Genomic DNA, 22,621 nt, shown 5'->3' on the forward strand with positions numbered 1-22,621 from the left:
GATAAGTCTTGTATTTACAAGGTCAATTTGATTAGTCTTGTATTTACAAGGTCAATTTGATTAGTCTTGTATTTACAAGGTCAATTTGAAGTAGTTTAGTATTTACAAGGTCAAAGTGAAGTAGTTTTGTATTTACAAGGTCAAAGTGAAGTAGTTTTGTATTTACAAGGTCAATTTGATTAGTCTTGTATTTACAAGGTCAATTTGAAGTAGTTAAGTATTCACAGGGTCAAATTGAAGTAGTTTTGTATTTACAAGGTCAAAGTGAAATAGTTTTGTATTTAAAAGGTCAATTTGAAGTAGTCGTTAACAAGTATAATGCAGTATATGTCTTCACGTACTTTCTCCTTTATGTAACCAATCTCCTTACGGCAAATCTGTGTGTCTGTTGACTGCTTGGCGTCATTTAATCTTTCTAATGACTATCAGCCATCTCCCTGTTAATGTTTATGGAGTTTTAACGGGAATAGAACGGTTTATACCCGGAAATAAATGACGATAGTCAAGAAAACAAATATGACAACTGTATAATACATTTTATCGTTATCGTCACGTAAGTTTCAAGGAAATCCCAACGACAATTCTATGAATTTGTAAGCGATTCCCTTTAATCAGATCAGACATTCGTTGCGTCAAATATTAGCTTTTAGTTCATTATTACAGGAAATGCCATGGCCTACATTGACCTTCTTGAAATCTGATGTATAGTATGTGTTGGGATGGTCGGGTGGCACAGTGGTAACACACTTGCCCCTTCATCTGGGCGATCGGGCGTAAAAGGTATGGTTCACCTACCCGACCACGCGGATTTTCCACGCGCGCCTCTATTCGGGCCAACATGCATGGTTGATATAACTTGATTTAGATTGTTGCTCAGTTGTTAAATAAAGTTTACATCTAAAAGATGTATAGTTGACCTGTTTAGTGCCAAAACCTACAAGGAAAGTAACTCACTGGACAGAGAGTATGTCTGCCACATTGCTCTATGGGATCCATAGTTATTAGATACATGATCAGTCCATTATGAATGAAAACAAATGATTCTTCAAGAGTGATCCTACTCAATTATCCTCCCCAACCCTGCGTGTATTGTCGATAAAACAGTATCAGTCATCACGTGCATACAGTAAAATTAGGTCAAATATATTAATCCCAACCAAAATACAAATAGACAGTCACACAATTTTATATAGAACTATTATTATTTTGAACACTTAAACATTTATAATGATAATGACTATGGTTTTACCATCTATATAAGATTAAGGTAAAAAGCACCATGCTACTTAATCTAGATCCACCCGAGGGCACAGGTTGATGAGGTAAGCCTCGTCTGATCCTAGGACTTGTCGGTTATGACACAGTGCCTTAGATTGGCTGACATACAAGTTTGAAGTTATCGCTAGAGAACCAGGACAGTTGATGCCACACTGCAGGAACAACCAGACTAGAAATAAATGATGCGACGGAATAAATCTCCGCAATAACACTTTTACAGGTAAGGAGGCTCTGTAGGGATCAACTATCCATTTCCTGGTTCCTCTATTCTTCACATAAAGTACATTAAAATTGATTTCACAACAAATATATATCATGCGGCAAACAATTGACTTTTAAATATTATTTATTAATCATACCTGAATCAATGTATGTGTTTTTGAATTATTTAAGATTTGATTAAACCTTATGGTTACCTTGGCTAGCTTTACACATGACCTCAAGTTTCCGTAGGTACTCCAGCGATTCCAGGTGGTTAGCCTAATGTGACCGAGTAAACACTTTATCATATCAAAAAGGATATTTACTGTTTTAGATCAATAGCATGTGATTAGCTTTCTACCTGTGTCCGAGATGCAGACATCCAACAAGTACTTCTCCGCTGTACCTGACCTAAAGGCAGCACGTGCAGGTGTCTGCAGGTATCACTTTATGTTGCGCAACAAAGCGTCTCCAGAATACCTATGTGTCTATCAGTGTCCGGCGTGGCTCTTCCTGCCCAGTTTGTCAGAACCATGATAACTGACAGGTAAGTCCAACAGAAATAATCATCTTTAAAAAATATTATTTTTTTTAATATGACACGACCATATATCAGAACAATTGAACAGAAATATTTTTAATTCATTTATGTAATGTTTTGAATTATTGATTTCCATGCTTATATGTAAGAACAAAAGCAGTCACCCTTACTTAATTTTGATTGTAAATTATACACATAGGTATTCTTGATTGTAAATTACGCCGTTGACATTGTATTAAGACCTAAGCGTTTTTAAGGGTTCGATACTTCAATCAGCTATAAAATGTTTTTGTCTTTTCGAAACATTAGTTAAATACGGAATTATTCTCATTATTTTCAACATACATGACTAAATTAATTCGAAGTTGATAAAAAAAAATCATCACAAATCTACAGAAAATTCCAATTTAACGATATTTTACCAAATAAGTTGTTTCTAATGAATTCCATTGGTGAACTGAATTAATTGAAATAAGATCATATCAAATAGAAGCATTACAAAGAGTACATCTTGCGTACTGGAATTCCAAATTTCTGTGCAATGCTTTTGCATTTGTAATTTCATTGATATTACTCAACCTCATGACATGATTTGACTTAAACGTTGTTATTTCCTGTTCGAAAGTAATTAGTATTTCTTTGAACATGGAAAAAATATGAGCCCAGAAATAAATCGCGTGAATGCGCGTGAATGAGCGAAGACAAGCTCTCTGACGAAGTGTAAGACGCAAGTCATCGGCCTGAGCCATAAGGAAATATCTTGTCCAATATAAATTTGCTTATCTGTCTATTCGGCGATAACCTTGAGTTATTACCCTAGGTGTGGGGTAGAGAATGTGGCGGTATCTGTTTTTATGTATCCCCCCACACACGATTTGGTTTGATGTGAAATCGACATTGCTTACATTTCACTGTTAATCAGGACGCCATGCTAAAGAGAATCTAAACGCCTAGACTGTTAAAAGCTTAACTTTACATACGTAAATACTAGTTAAATATGCGTTCTCATGACGCGGAGAAAATTCGTTTACTTATTAATTGATGTATATACAATAGCTTTGCAGTTAGTACTGTGAAGTATAGGGCATTGGGTGGGTTCAGATATAACCCGTTTGTTTGCATATAATTAAAAGTGAATTCACGCCAAACACTAACTCCATTGCGTTTATAAAATGTACATCTGTTGAAAAAAGTAAATCACGAAAATTGAATATCTGTTATAATTGGCGTTTACTGTTGCACGAAACATTCCATTCTTGTTCAACATTTGATTGGCGTTTCACTGTTAATTGACGTAGCGAGGTCATTAGTTCAAATGATTTGGGAAATAATTAGTGTATGCAAATAAAGACACAGTAAAAGGGAGGTTCTAACAGACCTATTGTGGCATTCGTTCCCGTGTCACGTAAGTATGTGTCATTTGGAATGACGAGAATGTGTGTAGCTTTGGATCAAATACATGACGGTAAAGAGACGTTATGTTCTCTCAGCGTATATTGTATGCTGTAGTAGACTCGCTTTAGACGTTCGAAGTCCATGGCCATTGGGTTCGGCTTCTCGACACCGGGATATAAGGGTGTGGGTGTTTCCCCTATCTAAGCCGTTTCCGTAATTTGTTTTAATATTATAAACTTTCTTCATCGATGTAACAACAGAAGAACCAAGCTTAGATATATAATTATGCGGGCACACGTGTGACAACATGAAAGTGGTCATTTGTTTCACCGGGAAAACATTTAAAAATCTGTTTCGTTCGTAAGTATAACGTCATAAATTATCATGATGTTGATGACGTCACGTCACACAAAGCGTTTGCTCTCGATATGGAATGGGCTACCAGACGCCAAACATTGCATAAATATGACTTGACTTATCTTCCGAAGTGAAAATTACGAAAACAAACAAAAAATATACGAAAACAACTTTTCTACGTCGCTTCCTCTACATCTGAAGAAAAAATCTTCGGTTTTGAATTCGTTTGATACGAAATGAAGTATTGATTAGTCATCATTATTGTGACGTTAAAAATGCAATTACTAGATTACTTCGGTTGTTAGTTCGTGATAAAAAATTCTTATGGAAGTATAGGTTGTAGATTATTTTCTCATTAAATTAAGTAATATAAGTTAAAACAAACTAACATTCCTTTCAGGGCATTATCAAATAATTTTTCCCTTACGTATTTCACGTATGTGTATTTAAAATGCATGTAGCCTTGCATAAAAAAAAATGCAAAAGTAAAAGGAAAAACAATCGAGTGGCGCATGCGTAACTTTGTCCGATGTAGTTTCTGATAAACGCTATTGTAAATTCTAGCGTACGCAATATCGGCTGTGAATCCAATAAACAGATTAATTGTTATGATTGGTAAATGCCAGCAACCTCCCGCGTCGTTAACTACCCAAGACAACCCTTCAGTCATATATCTTGGCTTTATCTTAGAGTTTAGTCCACTTAACAGAATAATCAAAATTCTGTTGTTGCTCAATTTAATATCTTAATTAGCCTTGTCGTTTCAATTCATATCTAGTATTTTATTCTTTATCATTTTCAAATCATGGAGCAGATTTGATATGGTTTGTTATTAAAAAAGTTATGATACTACAGAAGAGACTGACAGTAAGCTTGTCTAGCCTCCAAGGCCTTGTCCAGCAGCTGTATCTGATACCTCTGTATCTGAATCGCTACCTGAGCTCTCGATCATCTGGAACGACACAAATGGTTCCGATAACAGGGTGAATATCTGCTCGGAGGACAGACAACCTAAGATGATGGCCGCCACCAATCGAGAATCTGTCAAAAGTGGGACAAAGTTATTAAATTTTAGGTCAGTCATTACCATGTGATAAATCTAATAAATTGTCGGATCTGCACAGCCGGTTGGAACGCTTACCGACAGCCGACGTTGTGGGACGAGATGATCTTGGGTATAAACGGTTGTAGTTCAAATCCGTTAAGTGTCCATTGCATTATGCAACGTCTGACATTATGGTGTACATGTAAGCATTTTTTAGACATTTCATCGGTAAAATTTCATTTTATTACATGAATAAAACTTAACATGGTCTCCTTGAACAAAATAACTGAGAATACCGACATAATAACAAAACCGTAAATCTGACTAAAAAACAACAGAGAATACCGACATAATAACAAAACCGTAAATCAAACTAAAAAACAACAGAGAATACCGACATAATAACAAAACCGTAAATCTGACTAAAAAACAACAGAGAATACTGACATAATAACAAAACCGTAAATCTGACTAAAAAACAACAGTGAATACCGACATAGTAACAAAACCGTAAATCTAACTCAAAAACAACAGAGAATACCGACATAATAACAAAACCGTAAATCTAACTCAAAAACAACAGAGAATACCGACATAATAACAAAACCGTAAATCTAACTCAAAAACAACAGAGAATACCGACATAATAACAAAACCGTAAATCTAACTCATAATATGAACAAAACATATAGATATACCAGGGGACTCTGGGGTAACAGGCGAGTAGGACCAGGTGTTTAGGTAGTGTGAGCGTCTTCTGCTTCATTAGATTATATTACCACAGTGTATAATGGAATTTTTGATCAAATTTTAACATACTTGACACTAAATTGCTTCTTATGTCAATGGACTCCAAAACAATTGAAATACAAAGCATCAATACGTATCAATTTAACATTGTTAAATGTTAAATAAACATGTTTCAAATTACCTTGGTATACAAATACATATGTACACTAAAACTAAAAATATACATTGAAAAATGAAACCAGGCCCTGTTCTTAGTGTGTGAGAGTTAGAACACAGACGAAACGCCAACTGGTTAATACAGACTGTTTTGGTTTTCATGGCCGTGTATGAAAAGGGATGTAAACGAAAGTAAAAAAAAAATAAATATGTTGGTGTTAATAACATAACCGTTATGTAAGTATTAACCTGTGTTGTTAAGAAATGATTTAATATATACATGTGTAAAATCTATTGTTTTCTTTTGATGCTTGTTTGTAATTTGATTAGAAAACTCAATGTCATTATGGAAATCCCACTTGAGTTGCTATATATATATCGTCTATTATGATTAATTATGTGCTGAAGGAGCGTTATACATAGTGAATTAGGGAGAGGGTGTGTTAAAAAATCGCCCAGTCTTGAAAAAAATAACAAGGCTAGAACCGGAAATAGGCCAGAGACCATCACGTCTGCCCCTCGGACTGACACGACTTGGACAAGTGTCAATGTATAGGCCAGGTCACACCCTCTACATATACCGCCTACTTCACCATGCGGAAGTTTACAGCTCAAGTACTTGTGCAATATTTATAAACTCAATAATCGTTTTCGTGTGGATACAAATACATTAACTTCCGATTAATAACGAAAGTTTATCACGTTATATAGTGTTTGTTACCTTACACATTGTACGGCAAAACAGAATATCGTAAATCGGTCAAAACCATTTGACAACGAAATCTGACATGTTTTAGACACGAACAGACAATCCCAATCGCGTTTGATTTGTTTTTGTTTTTGACTTCCGGCCGAGATTTCAAAAAGAGACATGAATTTGTGCTGTGCGTACGACCTTATTGCAATGAGCAAACTACATATTTAAGATTCATTTATAATATGTTCACGTCAGATGTGTCTCCTTGTCGATTGGCTCAGCGGCCACGGGAGTTGATAAATGGGTATGCAAGATCCTGAAGTGCAGCCAACCCCTGCATTATCGGGTGTGCATGCTGCACACCGACGATACTAGGAACTGACTGGGCTGGTCTCGTGCCGGAGAGCCTCCCGTCTATCCCCTATCAACATCTTATAGCCACCGTTTTCCTCGATAACCACTTAGTTAGCATTCATTAAAATTCTCGTAAGCAGATTAAAAACTAAGCTGGGTATATCGGAATGTCGTATATCTCCCCCGTCTATATTTTTGTTCTGACGACTAACACCGCGGCGATAAGAGCACACATAGGTTGTTTATAAGTTTAATTTTCAATGAATTTCGTCTTTGAGTGAATGACCACACAGGCAGCGAGATAAAGTACATAATGATACCCTCGTCGATATTCGTCAATAAACAGACCGTGAGTTAATGAAAAGAAACTTGTTGGGCACATCGCTCTGGTGAAGCTTCCAATAGACTTCCGTCAGACGGAAACAAACAGTTCAAGCGCTCTGGCGACTAGGATCTCGTGTTGTTATAGAAGCTAGAGTCGGGTGGAATAGTTTGTCTATTTGTTCGCGTGTATTACAAGCGTTTTTGTCAATACTTGACCATTGTGTATAGGTCTAAATGTCTGCGAAGGTGTGTAGCGGGTTAGGGAGGGACGAGGCAGTTGTTTATGGGTCTCGGGACCTGGTAACACGGTAGCGACAGGTTGGGCAGTCTATCCGGTAGATATGGCGTCTATACCCTCCTTATCACAAACATTTACATCTATTTGATTCCCATGCATTTCGATGCATTGTCGTTTGACGTCCTGGAATGTGCCCAGGACTTTTTTTCTGTTTTTGCAGCGTCACAGCTGTCGGATGCGTTGCTGGTCTGAAGAATTATGTCACACTGACAGACAAGGTCACATGTGCATCAACACGCTAAAATGCTGTTTTTAAATCATACTATATTTGCGAGATGTTGTTTAAAAACGCATACTATGAAATAACAAAATGACAATGAATTTGTCACGAAATGTCGTTTACATGTCAGTGACCAAGACTGGTTAGAGAAAGCGACAACGTTGTTGATTTGTGTAATACCTGTTTGTTTACCGAGTTATAGTAAGGATGTGGTAATACACCTCGTTGTGCAATAGTATATAGGTATATGTACAAACGAGCCGCTACCCTCGGCGACAACACGTCTACAAGCCGAGCGCTGCGACGTACTCCTACACACGGAGGTTTCTCCTCTGTTTTCCACCCCATTTCATGGTTTTCCAAGGCTATTGACACTGTTTGCATTGTGTGTATCTGTTACCGGGTTTTAACGTAATGTGTTGATACTTTTTTTTGGGGCTGTAAGTCTTGGTCCTTGTTTCTCTCAGTTACTACCTACACCATGGTGTTATTCTTCAGCGCCAGTCTTCGATTATGATTTCTCACAATTAATACAGCGCTTTGTTGTGTTAGTTCCTCACCAGTCTTAGATTCTAACTTTTCCCACCTGGATTTTCTCACAAGTGTACGCCATGTTTTGAGCGTAGGTCTTATGTCAGTATTTCTCACACTTGTACGTCATTTTTTTAAGCATCAGTCTTATGCCCGTATTTCTCACATTTGTACGTCCTTTTTAAGCGTCAGTCGTGCGTCTGTTTTTCACATTTGTACGCCATGTTTAAAGCGTCAGTCTTGTGTCTTTATTTCTCACTTATGTACGCCATGTTGTGAGCGTCAGTCACAAGTCCTTATTACCTTATTTCAATGCTCAAGAAAAGAATCAAATAAAGGATATTAATATCGGTCTTTCAATTTAACTGCATTTTGGTGTTATTATAAATGATAAATATCCGTCTCATGACAATTGTCCGCGTGATGCTGGAGACAATGTAAAAACTGGATTACCGTAACATGTGACTAGCATACATTTTTGTGTATGACGTCCTACAGATGTGAGGACGTTTTCAGGACTGCTCGTCTATGACAACATTTATGGCGTCTAACTTATTTTCCTTTTAATATACTAGTTATGTAAAATGTATTTTGTAAATCTCCCAAGTTACCTCTGATTAGTTTATTTGGATTAGCATACATCACTGATGCCTCTTACTAAGTGTCCGTTTGCGCATGCTTATGAAAAAAGGAACGGAGCATCAAGGCGTAATAGAGATAAGGTTTCGTAAACTGCCAAACAGGCCCCTGTTGACCATTTCGTCGGGACCTTTGAGGTAAGAGTTGGTTTAGGTTTTTTCTCCAGAATCCGTGAACAGATAAACAGGCCCCTGTTGACCATTTCGTCGGGACTTTTACGGTTAGAGTTGGTTTAGGTTTCTCCAGATTCCGTGAACAGCCAAACAGGCCCTTGTTGACCATTTCGTTGGGATCATTAAGGTAAGAGTTGGTTTAGATTTCTGCAGAATCCGTGAACAGCCAAACAGACCCCTGTTGACAATGTCGTCCGAACCTTTAAGGTTAGAGTTGATTTAGGTTTCACCATGTTCCATGAACAGACAAACAGGCCCCTGTTGACAATGTCGTCCGAACCTTTAAGGTTAGAGTTGATTGAGGTTTTACCATGTTCCGTGAACAGACAGACATGCCCTTGTTGACAATGTCGTCGGGACCTTTACGGTTAGAGTTGGTTTAGGTTTTTTTCTCCAGAATCCGTGAACAGCCAAACAAGCCCCTGTTGACCATTTCGTCGGGACCTTTAAGGTAAGAGTTGGTTTAGGTTTTTCTCCAGAATCCGTGAACAGACAAACAAGCCCTTGTTGACAATGTCGTCGGGACCTTTAAGGTAAGAGTTGGTTTAGATTTCTCCAGAATCCGTGAACAGCCAAACAGGCCCCTGTTGACAATGTCGTCTGAACCATTAAGGTTAGAGTTGGTTTAGGTTTCACCACGGTTGGATCACCTTGACATACTATGCATTATATAGATATTACTTATACATTATGTCAATCAAGACATATTTCAATAGAATCAAATCAAGTCACAAGCCTTGCAGGAATGCATATATTTTCGGTTTTTCTTGACACTTGCATGGATGTCAAAGTTAATTGTAGAACTATATTCTGACACTACAATCCGAACAATCCCCTTGATTACGTACTTGGAACCCCGACATGTCAATGTACCAAACTGACGTGTTAACTCTCACCTTCGGTGTGTGTGCGTGCATGTCATGTTGTCTGAAGTCAAGCCAATATTTCCAGGTTAAGGTACCTGGTCATACTTCTCGTGTCAAACCTATCAATACGACTTATCTTGTAGGATAGTTTTACGACAAATATATTCCGTACTACGCAATGTTCAAACAAACAATTTGTACCAGAAGCGGATGTAACGATTGTACCCGAATGTAAGCCGAGGTTTTCCGGAATATCAATGATGATACCAACTTAAGTACAGGTTTATACAAACTTCCATAAATAGATAAAACAATGAGTGAAAAATGAGTGGAAATGACAGATTGACATTAGCTATGTCATAGCTCTCGGTAATGTTTACGTAAACACCGTGTGTGATTGGTGGACACATGGTTAGAAGTACTCGGGGAACATTGAACTACAGCTTCAACACTCGAGTACACCCGAATTATGGAATACGTTTACGTCTTAAGACAGTAAAAGCAGTAAATTATTGTACACGCTTGTTTTGCAAGTATAATAAATACATCTCTTATCTGGTAGAATTCCGCCTGCCAAATCAAGTGTTCATGTCACCAGCGATCTGGGACCGTCCTCTTGTCTGTGTCAGTTTGAAATATTACATTGCATATTTCTCTTTTTTTTCTCTCTTTTTTTTCAAATCTCTCTGTAATTTCAACGTCAGATCATATTTGTTTGCCCCAGAACGAAATAGATATGTGTAGAAAGAGTTTATATTATGCCAAAAAGAGAAATCGGGGACACCACTGAGTATTCGATCCAGACCCATTTTCATCAATATCCCTTAACTTATAAATTCTTTAAGTGGAGGAACGTTGATGACACCAAAACTTGGTCAATTATGATATAACAATAAATAGAGATTGACTCCGAAATGTTATGTTCACCGCATCAACCACAAGGGTCACCTAACTAAATCTTATTCAACTGGCCAAGTCTAAGACATTTCGGGAGTAATACCTCACCGATCACGCCCTGCGTGTAGGGCGTAAACTTTGTACCTATTACCACATTGTGTTAGAGGCGACTTAATATGGGATCTTATCTTTTCTCTTTCTTAACAACTTTTTCCTGATGTCTTTCTTGACACCGCCTCAGTTTTGACCTTGAGTTGAGCGTTCGCCCCTGCGACGAAAGTTTCGTGTTCTGTCCGTTGGTTGAGACATACCAGAGTCTCTAAAAATGGCAGTTTTCTACTGCTGCTCAGCGCTCTGCATTTCGGGAGTGGGACGACTGGTTTGCTTGTTGTCAACTCGCAAACAGGGACCGTAGCTGTTGATAGGACAATGCAAAACCAAAGCAAACTTCAGCGATCTTGGCAGATTTTGTAATCTAGTCTGGCGAGCGTTTCTTAAAGAATTTAGTCGACATAAGGTTTCCGTACATGTATGTGAAGAAATGACGGTGTTAATGAACGTCCCGGGAACTGACAGGCTCGTGTAGGAGTTTGTAAGGATGGAACTATTATATGTAGTACAGTTCGATCCCCGTGGATATTGAAGAAAAAAAAATTCTTTGTGATTGATATGGCAGCTTTGATAATTGCGACCGACAATCCTTATTTTGAAACAATGTAAAGGTCATTTATCAGAACAGATATAGATGTCGTTCACTGTCAATCACTGTTGTCAATTGTCAGTAATTGTAGATTATCAATGATTGATTTACAGATATGTACAAAATGGAATATATCTAATATATTATTCAACAACATAATAGGTCTCAGTAAAATATATTAGTTGTTAAATATACAGTATGTGTATGCATGTTAAAATGGATCAATACAAATATGTATATGTAAACATTTGATTGAGCTGGAATGCATGTGCGATAGCAGTATATCATTTCAGATCTATTTGTAGACACCATGACTTTGACTTATAGCTTTGTGACGTAATAACCACATGTAATAAATATGAAAATATGTGTGTATATGGATATAATTGACAGAAAGGTAATCGGATGTCATATAGTTAACAGTGAAGTGTTTACTTAGCGTGATTGTGACAGATGTTGGGGTATCCGTGTGACACTACATGACAGTCCCGCTGGGATCTCTACTCTCGGGTAGATAGCGCCACGTTTGACGTCGTGCCAAATCCCTACATGGCTACATGAACCCTGTTTGACAGAATCAAGACGAGCATCTCCGTGTGGGTCTACTCTCGCCGAGGGTCCGCGATAACCTGCGAGACTTGATCACGATAACTGGCTTTGCTGTGGTGCCATCTAATATAACACAGAGTGATAAACCATGCACATAAATAACCTGTCCTGGTCTAAAAAGGGACACAAACACAGCATGATTAGGCTAGTGTCTTCTAGATCCGCCAGATACAGACACTTCCTTGTTCGATTATTTATTGTCTATCAAAACGAGAAGGACAATGATGTACTACTCACAATTTAATCATCACTTATGAAATTTAAGAAAGTTTGACATTTTGGTCCTTATACATCATCAAAATAAAATAAAATATCATTTGACAGAAAGCTAGGAGATATAACACACAAAACTGGTAGCTTTTCAGTTCTTATTAACTTCAACGACGACCCCAAGTGTAGCGTGATTTGTAAGAGGCGACTAAATTGAATGTCCTGCAGATAGGACGTAGGAGCCGTATCCCAGGTCCCCATATTATAATTCGAAGAGGCGACTATAATTGGGATTTTTCTTCTTCTTTCTAAACAGCTTCTTTCTTCGTAATGTCTTCCTTGATACTGCCCCACTTTTGACAGTAATTTTAGCGTTCATGGGGTTCTAACCCTGTCCGAGACATGATCCCATTGTCACTACAATAAGACGGATGTACATGGTTTCCTGTTTTCGGCCTTTGGCAGTACCCTTCATTGAGGTAGCAGTTACAGTCGCGCTATCAGAACGAGACAATGAACACTCCCCTCACACACGCACTGACCAAAAATATCGATCTCAAATATGGGAAGGCCATCCTTAAATATGACCATATCTGTTGATAGGACTTTTAACAACATAAAAAACCGAACTAAGCCAATCCTTCAATGATTATAAAGCAAAAGGATAACAGCTTTTATGCCCCTTAAATTACTATTATAATGTCAAAACTGAATCGTCCTGGGAGTAGAGAATGCTTTTGTTTTCGAGAAAAACTTCAATGTTCCTAAACATTGTCGCTTATACAACGAGCTTTAGCGAGATTTTTTGTAACTTTGGAAAAATATTTTACAAGAATTAAAGAAATACCATCTACAACCGCAACGAGTTTGTTTGACATGTTTCTACCACAATAGGAAAGCTATTTTGAGGATAAATTGACCTGTTTTGTGTCAACGTGTTTTCTGTTCGCAATATCGGTTGGGTATAAGGATATGACCAAACCTGACCATTTAGGAAATGTGTGAAAATATTACAATTTATTATGATCAAAAAGCATATCAAGTTTATTCCACGTGTGTTATGAAATGGATGTTATTCAACAGTTTTAATGATCATTTCATGCTTTGGGAGTTGAATAACACCCACCTATTGTGATAGAAATAAGATTATATAATTCAAAATAGATATCAAATAGTGATGCCAGGCATTATAGTAAGGGAAATGGCTTGGTTTCGTCGCATACGTTGAAGATGAAAGGAAAACGATGATTCTACAAGGGGGATGGACGCATGGATCGCCTTTTACAAAAACATTGCGTGGGACACAGTAGGCATATTCTCTTCTACGTGTTTGCATCTGGAATCTCATTTATCCCTCGGTTATACAGAAGGCCTGCGTCAGTTTCCTCGTTCTCGTATGGCCATACTGTATGTTGGGAAACAACAGGCTTGGTCCGCTACAGGACAGTACAGATGCTGTATTTTATAAACTGCAACACTCATTCCTTGACCTTCTACGTACAACATGGGCCTGTACTCTTGCTTGGTATTAACTAAACCGTGCAGGAGCGGGGAAAGCGTCATACGGATCGACTATTTATTTGCAGGGCCTCTGTTGGGTGTGAGGTGGTTTCTCCCAAGTCTTCAATCGAGGAGACATTGGGGTGCACAGGAATATGGGCTGTTGTACCCAACTACATGTTGATAATTAGGAGACTTCAAGTGAACCCCTTCAGATTCGCGGATTTCTACCGTGTCTTCGACTTAGGGGACAACGAAGACACCAAAATAGATCTGCTGCTTCCATTGAAACACTTTGTTTTTCCCTTTCGTTCTGTCTCTCTGTGCTATGTTTTCTTCTGTAAATGTCTCCTTAATATATGTAACCTTATCATATGACCCTGGCTGTGGAGAGGACGTTAAACCACTAAAACAACGGTCTAAACTCACAAGAAATAGGATCCAGTTGACACTGCGCTGGATTTACAAATGCATCAAAACTTGTTTGCCTTTTTAATCTTCAATTATTGTGACCTGCATGCACATGTACATGCATAAGTACGTGTCTGAACTATACTGGGATAGGGTAGATGATAACCTATGAGGAATGTCACTCGTGCATTGCAGTTATACCCTCTCTTCGTGTTTGCTGACAAGCCTCACCCAACTTTGGTAAAGGTAGGATAGACAGGGATGGTTAAGTAAGACACAAGTTCTCATGTACTCAGGAAAGTTCCGCCAAAATCAATAGAAGGAGAGAAGCAGAATTATAGATAATAAAATTTGTATTTTTAATGATTTTCCTCGTTTGTAGTACAGAAAGGAGCGGAGAGAAGATATGAGCGGGAGATTGGATAAAGTATCTAAGCCATTGATTACTCGGGGGTTTTATTGCATATAGAATTCCGATTAGGCTTCTAAACCATATTTTAAATTTAAATTCTTCAAATGATTTTAAATAGATTATGTCTGTTTATAGAAGAATAGTGGTGATTTATTATACTTGAAAAAACAGATAGCTATGTAAACTGGAGAAGCTAATATTTGTTTCCTCGCGCGCATGGAATGTTAACTATGCAGTACACGAAGTGTCGGAATTACTCAAGTATTTCCATTCACGAAAGTATATTTCCTGTGACGTCACGTTAGACGTTCGTTGCCTGTATTTCATTCATTGACTAAATTTAGTGTATTTACAATCGTGGACAGTGTGATAAGCCGAGGCACTTCTCATCTCTGCGCAGTCACCGACTTGGCTTGATACGAACAGGGTGTAAATACTTAGATAAAATGTTTCCCTGATCTGGATTCTTCTCATATAGACACCTAAAACGATGTTTTATTTTTTCAATTTTTCATTGTTATGAAATCAGAGAGCTGGCTAACTAGTAATATTTAAAGGAAAGAGATCTGTCACAAAACTTAAACAATCGGCATTTACTTGTGTTGTTGTGCACCTATAACGCTGGAAGGATTCGAAGAGAACATTCATAACGGAGAAAAGTTTTATTGAAATCGATTGATGCTGGCTGTCAATCATTTAGCTGTACCTATCTCTGAATGTCCGTGGTCACTTTGTATTTAAGGTAAGTCTACATATATATTGACATGTCAATCAAGTTATATCTTAAACAAATGATTTTATCTAGTCAATCATTTTGACTATCTGTGGGGTATAGATTGGGACAGTCCCGTTCTCTACATGCACTTTATGCCCTATGATCATGTAACATGGTGGAAGAATTATTGTTTTGTCAGTCAATATATAAATCAAAATTTCTCATCAAGAAGACAAATAACAAATATTTAATTTGATTACATCATTGACACTGATGCTTCAGAGCTGAAGTAGAAAGAATAAATGAAATTGATACAAAACTATTTGCGTAAGCCAATCTGTATGTATTGTGTATCAAATATAACGATATGAACATCACTACATACATATCTATGTGAAGAAGTAGGTCATTATATACAGGTATGACCTACACGATAAGATTAAAGTATATAAATAAATAGTCACTGTTTGTTTGATCATTTCTAAATTATTCTGATAAAATGTTTTGTTGATCAGTTAATGGTATGTTCTACCCAAGGTTCACCTAAGGTCGCCAGCCTCGTGTGGGTAAGCAGAGCCTTCCCTCGTGCCCATTATAATAGAAACTATTTATGCGCCCGGTATACAATGGCGGAATTCACCGGGCGCCAGGTATACAATGACGGAATTTACCTGGCGCCCGGTATACAATGACGGAATTTACCTGGTGCCCGGTATACAATGACGGAATTCACCGGGCGCCAGGTATACAATGACGGAATTTACCTGGCGCCCGGTATACAATGACGGAATTTACCTGGTGCCCGGTATACAATGACGGAATTCACCGGGCACCAGGTATACAATGACGGAATTTACCGGGCGCCCGGTATACAATGACGGAATTCACCGGGCGCCAGGTATACAATGACGGAATTTACCTGGCGCCCGGTATACAATGACGGAATTTACCTGGTGCCCGGTATACAATGACGGAATTCACCGGGCACCAGGTATACAATGACGGAATTTACCGGGCGCCCGGTATACAATGACGGAATTTACCTGGCGCCCGGTATAGAATGACGGAATTTACCGGGCGCCTGGTACACAGAAACTTTTCATGTGCCAGGTATACAATGGTGGCCTCTACCAGGCGTCTACTACACAGAAAGAAACCGTTTATGCGCCAGGTACATAAAATTACAAAGGCAGAACCCATCTCGGCGCCATGTACACAGCTCCGCACTGTACAGTTAAAGATCTACGCGGGTCCCTGAAGCAAGCGAAGGCAAAACCAGTAACATCTAAACTAACCGGGTGCCAGATACACAGGGGACACTTACCAGGGCGCCAGATACACAGGGAACGCTTACCAGGAGCACAAACTAAACCTACCCGAGCGTTGGGTACTGAGAATATGAAAATCTATCAACACACTAATCACTCAATACAATCAACGGGGTATCACATCCTAGGAACCATTTCTATATTTGGGTTACGCGCTGGAAAGTTTCTGGTTTCAACGCAGAGACAATACGGACATTAGAAACTGAATGAGGTACACTCCGTTGATACTCATAGATAATGGAATTGAAATTAAGAATAAAAAAAATCAAATCATTAAAAGCAGGATTGTTGTAGAAGATAAGATCGGTATAAATAGAAGATAGGTGCATTATTTATCCGTGTGAAAAAGGTACTGTGATATTACCGAGACAGAAATATTATAATGGTACACTGCATTGTACGTCTGTTTTGAACGAGAAGACAGGATTGACACGTACCTACATTTTTGTACGTGTCGCTACAGGAGTTGTACAGGAGTAACGTTGTTTATAAACGAGATCCACTAAAACACCGTCCTCCAACCACTCACGGTGTCAAGAGCGTGTGTGTATACGTATGTGTAGGTGTGTGAGTGTGTGTACGTATGTGTGTGTACAACTCTCAAGATATTTACTCACACCGGAAACGATTTGAATCAAATGTTAAAAAAAGGAAATATACTTAATAAATTCTGCGATATAAAAGACATAAAGTTTTTCTCCTCTACTAAATGTTATCAATCATCTGTAATCTGCAGGCTTGAGAAGAGCCATGAAGTTGAAAATCTCAACTTTTCCATCTAACCGACACTAATTATCGGGCTAGAAGACACCATCGATAAATAATGTGCATCGTATTTAATCAAAAGAAATATGATACTTTTTTTCTTGTAGATTAAAATTTTCATCCTGAAGATTTAACGATTAGAAGTTACTTCAGACATTAGTTACATCTGCTGCTATTTCTGTCAGTAAGAGGTAAAACTCTTTTCCGTATAAAACTTCACTTCAAACGCTTTCCATACCTTTATACTTGTTGCGAAATAATTCATTTCTAATTCAAATTGAAGATATCTCTTTGGTGTGGTAATTGTATTTATATTATTTGTTCAGCCTTCAGCATTGTGATGGTTTGATATTTTGTCGGTTTGTTTTGGAGATATTCGGTAGCTGTTTGTCGACACCCGAGTTCGTTTTGTACTTAGTTTAAAATCACTTCCGGTTTTTGTTAACACCCTTTCTGCAGGTTAATGTGGACAATATTTCTGTTGTTCATTCTAATCATATTTATATCTTTGTCTCTATATTGTCCGTTTCCTGATTGCTGATTTGCCAGATTTTCTATATATACTGAATTAATTTTATACAAATTGGGATGGGAATGCTTATTTATTGAGATAGTGACCTTCTCAGAGATAATTATATTTGATAGCTGGTTCAAGGAATCCGAAATCGCTGCTTTGTCCTTCAGTTTTTTTTTTCTAATCCTTTTTTTTTTCTCTCTCTCTTCTTTGTTAGAACAGAAAAATGTTGAGGTACTGTACATCAGCCATACAGTCTCCTCTAGTTCGCGACCGGAAACAGCAAATCGCTTTACTTTCTTGACTAATTGACTAATTAATGCATTCGTTTGTGGAAGTAACTAGGACAACTATTCTAAAATGGTTTTCGATTTATTACTGTACTGGTGTATTTCGACCTATATTATCAAGCCTTTGACATACAATCGAAAATATTATGACGCTACTTGTTCTATATAACGTACAATGACCAACTTTTCTATAACATTGTCCTTATATATTACCTACATTATGCTAATTGCGATTTCAAGTGCTTACAGCTACTGGAAGTGCCGCCATTTTGACAGTTGATAATTTGAGTTTAACTAATAATCTTATTTTTATTTGCTATTCTGCGCAGTTCTAACTCGAGAACGCAAACACGTGCGATCGTCACGTTTTCGCGGGGTTTTCCACCAAGTTATATCTTCCTCCAGCACGTATTGCATCTTCTTCTTCATTTTCTCTGATTAACATGGATACACTGGACATACAAACTCAAGATACAATATCACACAACAAAGTCCTCTTTATCACACTGTCTGCTTATTTGCATAATGTTTGTTGATTTTGGATTGAAGCCACAGCGTCATGTCTCCCCCAGTATCGCCCGTGAACAGTTTATCTAGTAGCTCTTTAGCACGAAAGAGAGTAAAATACAGGTTACAGATGTACATCATTTTTACCTAGATATTAAACGTTTGTATTGGTGGTCGGATGGTAACGCGCTATTCTTACACCTAAATGGATATGACTCGGGTACTCCGGTTGTCACCCACAGTAAGACAACAGTCTGATTAATATGAGTTAATAATTTCATAGATGAAATTGTACAATTGTTGAAATATTAAACTAGCTGGTTTTGCTAAAAGATGACATAAACATTATGGAGCAAAATATTCTAAAAATATTGAATTCAGTGTCGATACTGAAAATACTTAAGTATATGTTTTATCCAGGTAGATAAAGTATTAACAGACATCTCCACTAAATAAACTCGATGACATTTCTCCTTCAATAGTTATTCAAAGTATAAGCACCAATGCGTTTTATCTTTTTCCCATTTGAAGGATGTGTGTTAACACACTTAACAATATAAACAGGTGTATGGTATTTTACAGATACAGAAATGAAATTCGACCAATCGTAAGTTACTGTTACTATAAGGAACCCATTGACCATCCTCAGGCTAAAAGAGCCTATCCTAATCTAATGTACCCAGGATGCAATTGAATTGTACAGAAAAGGGGATTCACATTTATGATAAAGTTATCTAGAGTCACTCGCTGTTGGACTGTGTACAGCTGATGTCGGTAGAGCAGTGTTACAGGAGATTTCTGGATGCTGTAATCTCCCTAACGATGTCGAGAAGATAGAAATATACGGTGGTGACGATACTTTTTAGCAAAATAGCTTGCGTGCTTGGGAAATGCAGAAATCGAAAGCAAAACGAATTATTCACGAGATTCATTTCATAACTTTGTATTGAAGAAGCTCTAAAATAAACAATATCTCCAATATTTAACCTTTTTGACGTTTGTGCAACTGTGCCAATATTCTTTGTTTCCCTCCCTCTCTCTCTCTCTCTTATTCTCTCTCCATAATTATTCAAATTTCTGGTTTGTTGGGATGAGTATCATTGGGGGACCTAGACCGCTGTTGTGTCCTGTCTTGTGAATTTAGGTCGTCATCATTCATTCACAAATGGAACGTCGTACGTAATAATTTACTTATCTAAATGAACACAGCTGTTCATTAATTTATTAATTACCTCACATTGTAACCCCGGAACCTTTCGATGTCCTATCTCGAGAGACATATTGTGAAGGTCAAAGTTCATTTAAATCCAAAAAGAATTCCTTTCTGAAACATCAAACCCATCACAAACACATTTAGAAATCTGATCACGGCAGTATATATATTGTAAATTCGTTATCAAAGTATGGTTTAACCTCGTCACCAAGGAAGGATGGTGTAACCTCGTCAACAAAGGATAGTGTAACCTCGTCACCTAGGAAGGATTATGTAACCTCGTCAACAAAGGATTGTGTAACCTCGTCACCAAGAAAGGATGGTGTAACCTCGTCAACAAAGGATTGTGTAACCTCGTCAACAAAGGATGGCGTAACCTCGTCACCAAGGAAGGATGGTGTAACCTCGTCACCAAGGAAGGATGGTGTAACCTCGTCACCAGGGAAGGGTGGTGTAACCTCGTCACCGAAGGATGGTGTAACCTCGTCACCAAAGGATGGTGTAACCTCGTCACCAAGGAAGGATGGTGTAACCTCGTCACCAAGGAAGGATGTTGTAACCTCGTCACCAAGGAAGGATGGTGTAACCTCGTCACCAAGGAAGGATGTTGTAACCTCGTCACCAAAGGATGGTGTAACATCTTCAACAAAGGATGGTGTAACCTCGTCACCAAAGGATGGTGTAACCTCGTCACCAAGGAAGGATGGTGTAACCTCTTCAACAAAGGATAGTGTAACCTCGTCACCAAGGAAGGATGGTGTAACCTCGTCACCAAGGAAGGATTATGTAACCTCGTCAACAAAGGATTGTGTAACCTCGTCACCAAGAAAGCATGGTGTAACCTCGTCAACAAAGGATTGTGTAGCCTCGTCAACAAAGGATGGTGTAACCTCGTCACCAAAGGATGGTGTAACCTCGTCACCAAGGAAGGATGGTGTAACCTCGTCACCAAGGAAGGATGGTGTAACCGCGTCACCAAGGAAGGATGGTGTAACCTCGTCACCAGGGAAGGGTGGTGTAACCTCGTCACCAAGGAAGGATGGTGTAACCTCGTCACCAAAGGATTGTGTAACCTCGTCAACAAAGGATGGTGTAACCTCGTCACCAAAGGATGGTGTAACCTCGTCACCAAGGAAGGATGGTGTAACCTCGTCACCAAGGAAGGATGGTGTAACCTCGTCACCAAGGAAGGATGGTGTAACCTCGTCACCATGGAAGGATGGTGTAACCTCGTCACCAAGGAAGGATGTTGTAACCTCGTCACCAAGGAAGGATGGTGTAACCTCGTCACCAAGGAAGGATGTTGTAACTTCGTCACCAAAGGATGGTGTAACATCGTCACCAAAGGATGATGTAACCTCGTCACCAAGGAAGGATGGTGTAACCTCGTCACCAAGGAAGGATGTTGTAACCTCGTCACCAAAGGATGGTGTAACCTCGTCACCAAAGGATGGTGTAACCTCGTCACCAAGGAAGGATAGTGTAACCTCGTCACCAAGGAAGGATGTTGTAACCTCGTCACCAAGGAAGGATGGTGTAACCTCGTCACCAAGGAAGGATATTGTAACCTCGTCACCAAAGGATGGTGTAACATCGTCACCAAAGGATGATGTAACCTCGTCACCCAGAAAGGATGGTGTAACCTCGTCACCAAGGAAGGATTATGTAACCTCGTCAACAAAGGGTTGTGTAACCTCGTCACCAAGGAAGGATTGTGTAACCTCGTCACCGAAGGATGGTGTAACCTCGTCACCGATGGATTATGTAACCTCGTCACCAAAGGATGATGTAACCTCGTCACCAAGGAAGGATTGTGTAACCACGTCACTGAAGGATGGTGTAATTTCGTCACCGAAGGATCGTGTAACCTCGTCACCGAAGGATGGTGTAATCTCGTCACCGATGGATTGTGTAACCTCGTCACCGAAGGATGGTGTAACCTCGTCACTGAAGGATGGTGTAACCTCGTCACCGATTGATTGTGTAACCTCGTCACCGATGGATTGTGTAACCTCGTCACGAAGAAAGGTTGGTGTAACCTCGTCACCAAGGAAGGATGGTGTAACCTCGTCACCAAAGGATGATGTAACCTCGTCACCGAAGGATGGTGTAACCTCCTCACCAAAGGATAATGTAACCTCGTCACCGAAGGATTGTGTAACCTCGTCACCAAAGGATAATGTAACCTCGTCACAAAGGAAGGATGGTGTAACCTCGTCACCAAGGAAGAATGGTGTAACCTCGTCACCGGAGGATTGTGTGACCTCGTCACCGATGGATTGTGTAACCTCGTCACCAAGAAAGGATTGTGTAACCTCGTCACCAAGAAAGCATGGTGTAACCTCGTCAACAAAGGATTGTGTAGCCTCGTCAACAAAGGATGGTGTAACCTCGTCACCAAAGGATGGTGTAACCTCGTCACCAAGGAAGGATGGTGTAACCTCGTCACCAAGGAAGGATGGTGTAACCGCGTCACCAAGGAAGGATGGTGTAACCTCGTCACCAGGGAAGGGTGGTGTAACCTCGTCACCAAGGAAGGATGGTGTAACCTCGTCACCAAAGGATTGTGTAACCTCGTCAACAAAGGATGGTGTAACCTCGTCACCAAAGGATGGTGTAACCTCGTCACCAAGGAAGGATGGTGTAACCTCGTCACCAAGGAAGGATGGTGTAACCTCGTCACCAAGGAAGGATGGTGTAACCTCGTCACCAAGGAAGGATGGTG

This window comes from Pecten maximus, chromosome 12 (assembly GCF_902652985.1).
Source record: "Pecten maximus chromosome 12, xPecMax1.1, whole genome shotgun sequence".
NCBI lineage: Eukaryota > Metazoa > Mollusca > Bivalvia > Pectinida > Pectinidae > Pecten > Pecten maximus.